The following is a 4,444-nucleotide window of genomic DNA, read 5'->3' as shown; positions in this document are numbered from 1 at the left end:
GTTGATGAAGCCTTGAGGGCAGGAGCAGGTGGGACTTGGCTCCTGGATTTTTTCCGAAGTATGTTGTAAAAGAGGTCATTGCTAGCACAGGAGAGAGGCTCCTTACTGGTTCCTTACTGGCAACTACAGTGCTGCTTTGGTACCTTCTCAGTACATGTAATACCCTCAGAGCACAGGAAGTTGACAGAGAAGTGAAGTGCCCCCTTCCCGAGCAGCAGGGCTCGGCAGGGAGCCCTTGGAAGCTGGGATATGGTCCTTTTCAAAACCCAAGCAGCAGCATCTCTCGCTCTGCAATACAAAAATCACAGGTTGGCAGGCAATGCTGTGGTGGTATGTTTCTCCTGACAAATATGTTCCTCCAAGGGCAGGTGCATGCCTCCTGTCAAGGACCATCCTGTGCACCTCAGGAATGTTTCCTATGCTCAGAGCTTCAAAAGATGGAACACAGGGTCTGCTACATACCTGGGTGCCTTGTTCTTCCCCTGCTTGAATTTCTTCAGTCGCCCATCCCTGACAGCTCGGTTTTGGTCTTCTTCTGGCACGGTGGCCCATCGCTGCCCTGTTCCCAGGTCGCTCTTCACTTCCTGGTGTTGCTTGAAGAGCCTGGGAACCTTTCCATTCAACGTATTGTTGTTAGATAGGTGAAGCCATGATTACCTTGAACCAAGCAAAGCCAGGCAGTTTTACCTTTTCTCTGCGGAAAAACTCCTCTGCTGTTTGCTCTCAGGAGCGATGGGAGGCATCTGCAACACAAATGTGTAGGTTAGCAGGGGGCAAGGACCTCCCTGCACAATTGCTACCCTGGCTCTAAAAGGCACATCCTTTGGATGGGTTTGCTCAGCTCAGCTGAGCCAGTTGTGGTGGGATCACCTCACAAAGCAGGATGGCCAACCTGCACCAGCCTTGCTCTGCTCTTTGGCAGAGCTGCAGGATGGTGGATGACCGTGCTCGTTCCTGCGGTGGCAGCAGCCCCACCTTCTGAGGGAGGAGGCTTTTGTTGTCACACTGCTCGTGCAGTTACCTCTGCTGTTTCCAGCTCTGCTTGTGGTGCCGGTGTCTCCTCATCCCCCTTGCTGGCCAGCCCGGCCACCTGCTCTCCAAGTTGCTCCTCCTGCTGGTCGATGGGGAGCTCGGCGAGCCGCGTCACCTGCACACAGCAAACCATTGGTTTCACCGAGGGGGCTGATGTGGGCTCAAACAGCCTTTCGCAGCCTGACCCGTGCTTCTGTGCAGCAAGGTGTAGCCGTGGGGCTGCTCTTCCTGACTGCTGCCCCATGGATTTGCTGACGGGAGGAGGCAGCCAGGGACCTCTGAGCAGCAAAGCCTCCTTGGAGCACCCGCAGCTTCCCCAGCCCTCTGGCTCATGAGCAGGCTGATGGTTTTCTGCTTGTGCTCCTGCAGCACCAAGAGAGCTGGGAGCTGCTGGGCTCCTGGTCAGCAGGGCTCACCTTCAAGAGGACAGCCAGCAGCAGCACAGGCTCGTTTCCCAACTGCGCCGGCACCCCACTGTCCAGGGCCTTCCTGATCTCGAAGCAGGACCGCTGGCTGGCTGCCAGCCAGATGATCCCCTCCATGGATGGGCCATGCTCACTGAGCAGAGCCAGCAGGTCCTGAGGGCACAAAGGAGAAGAGTTGCTGGGCTGGAGACAGGCCCTGAGGTAGGTGCTGGGGACAGCGTCTCTCTGGAAGAGCCAGCGGGGTGGGATGGGATGGGATGGGATGGATGTTGCATTCTGCATTTCATTAAACTGAGACAGTTACTTAATTCTTGCAATGTTCACGTACAGGTCTTGATCTTCAGCTGGGATAAAATTACTTCATTGTAGGCTTAGGAATCAGATTTACTCGAGGAGTTCTTCCTCTTTCTATCACTGTATAAGGTTTACTTTCTTTACAAAGTAGGACTAAGTCTTGTGCCATTGTTATGGAATATTTTCCACAAACTGTCATGTCAAATGCATACTATTCTTGAAGTTTTTCTCACAATCATAACTTACTCTCTTTAATTGCAAGAACTATAATGTTCAGGTTTCATTTTTCCCCTTGCTGTGCAATACTTTGCAAAGACTGAAGATAGCCACTGCCAGCATTAGAATGGCATGAATATTAATTACATTCCTAGCACAAGCAGTTTGTGTAAGGGTTAATTAAAGGTAGAAATCAGGACCTGCCAGCCTTATAAACTTTCAGGAGTGTAGTAGTCTCAGTCTCTCAAAGTCATGATAGCAATACCTCTTGAAATAGCAAACACATGAATCTTTGGGCTTAATTTTCAGGATTTGATTTCTAAAAAATCTTAAGTAAAAGCATTCAAAACAAATGTACTCATTCCCTGCTTAATTACTGCTTTTTTGGCTTCTGGCTTGTACAATAATAAGTTAAAGAATTTGTTCTTTAACCAAGATTAAAACACATGGGCAAAATGATCATGAGCAATGTGTTCAGTGAACTCAATCCAGTTCCCAAAGGACTGTAACACTGCATTAGGCAAAATATTTGCACAACTTACAAAGCACTGAGCAGAAACAGAAATAACTTGAACTTCCTTTGATCTTTCCTAAGGGCAAAGATAAAAGGATATATAAATATATGTGAAACCTCACCTTACTGCGGCCAATACCTGTGATGATAACTACAGGTTGTAGCTTTATCTTTTATGCAAGGCCTTGTACTATATATTTCTTGAGCACTCATTTGTAGTAGATTTTCTCAAGATACTTTTTATATGATCTTTTTCTTAAGATACAGCTAACAGAAAAAAGATGGTATTTAATTCCTCCTCCAAAGTAAACAAGACAAATATCGAACCAGAATAATGACTCAATGGTTTGCCTAGCTCAGGTTATTTAAGGTGGTTTCTTTGGTATTAATTGCTGCTTTAATTACAGTGATCGTGAGTGTAGTTTATAAATAAGACTGGTTCTGTCTTTAAATTCCCATGTTATGTATGTCAAGTTATCTGAGCTTGGTGCCCCATATTTCAGCTACAAATTAATTTGCATTCTTAATTTGTATTCTGTGTATCTGTCTGCTCCTGCGCCTCAGACCTTGTGGCATCTGCATTTTAGAATAACAGGGGATGGGACTCATCTGGCTAAATAGAGATGTGCAGTATAGGTGTCTACCTTTGATCTAGTGACTCCTGGATCCCTCTATAATTGAAGGAAAATAAAAGGCAGTTTGGGAATACATAAAGTCTACAACAGGGCACATGAATTGTTCCCCAAAGTGTATTCTAACCCAAAGAGTTGGTTAGAATGAAAGCCTAGAATGGCTGGTGCAGATCTGAATGTCTACATGTCTATCAAAACCTGTGTGACATGAATCAGATCTAAGCTAATATTTTATTTTTTTTTTTTACTTTCATGACTGTAAGAGGCTGGTTTGACATGTAACTACTTTGAATATTCAGTGAAAGCAAAAATGCAGTGTACTTCTGTGTATGTAAATATATATATGCACACATATACAAATAGATACAGAGCATATACACTTAATGTCTGTATGTGTAAAAGTGTATCTTATATACGCACTTTCAGGATATGCTAAAGGTTTTCATACCATACCTAGTATGTGAGAGAATGGCAGGAAAAAATAGTTAATATTCTATTGTAGATGGTACAGATATATGAGATCTGAAGTCATCTCCTAATCATCATCAAACTCAAAATCCTCGATTACGTTATCTTCACAAGCTGTCCTGGATGTACAGTCTGACTCTTCCATTCAATGCAAATTGATAGTATATGAACTGAGTAGCTTTATCCACATTACACAGAGAGTAAAGTTACTTTCCTGAGATCCCATGAGGAAGAATCAATAGCTGAATTAATTTGATCAGGCACAATCCAATTTTATGCAACAAGAGCACTCTTACTTTCCAAGCATCAGAGCTAAAGTGGGCTATTCACACTGCGTATTTGAGGGTACACTGTACTCAGCCAGGCTGTAAATTATCCTTTCACACCCTTAAGCAAAATCATAGAGGTCCTTGCTATTAAAATATGCAAGCAGACACATGTGATGGGCATTTTAAGCATTGATAACCTCCTGTGACTAGTTCCTGAAAAGGAACTGCTATACTGCTGGCAGTTATCTCTAATTACAGTTGGAAAAAAAAGGGTTTTTATAATGCACTTCTCAACAATGTGCAACCTTGAAACGAGGTCCCAGGGCTGAAACATTTGTCCCCCTTTTCCATTATGGGCATTTTAAAAAATAATAATTAGATGATCATTCAGGAGGAAAGATATGACATGGTCACTTTGCATAAGACTTATTATTTGCCTGTCAAAAGCCCTGATCCTATCCCAGTGATTTAATATTGACCATCATATAACCATTTCATTATCAGAGATGAAAGAAGAGAAAGAAGAAAAGTATCATTAAACCCATTTTCCAGATAGGAAACTGCTACAAAAAAAGCTCTTTGCTGGTTGCATTC

General features: G+C 43.8%; 1 long non-coding RNA gene across 1 annotated transcript; it reads right to left on the bottom strand.

Annotated features, from left to right (window-relative positions):
* Window positions 1–474: 474 nt before the first annotated feature.
* Window positions 475–1,528, bottom strand: LOC136009212 (uncharacterized). The gene is made up of 4 exons (XR_010610404.1): window positions 1,449–1,528; window positions 1,022–1,147; window positions 688–743; window positions 475–611 (listed from the first exon to the last, which is right to left on the bottom strand). It is a non-coding gene; the product is annotated as an uncharacterized LOC136009212 (long non-coding RNA).
* Window positions 1,529–4,444: the final 2,916 nt, after the last annotated feature.

Source organism: Lathamus discolor, chromosome 2 (genome assembly GCF_037157495.1).
Source record: "Lathamus discolor isolate bLatDis1 chromosome 2, bLatDis1.hap1, whole genome shotgun sequence".
Classification (NCBI taxonomy): domain Eukaryota; kingdom Metazoa; phylum Chordata; class Aves; order Psittaciformes; family Psittacidae; genus Lathamus; species Lathamus discolor.
This window is presented reverse-complemented; position numbering and strand designations above follow the sequence as displayed.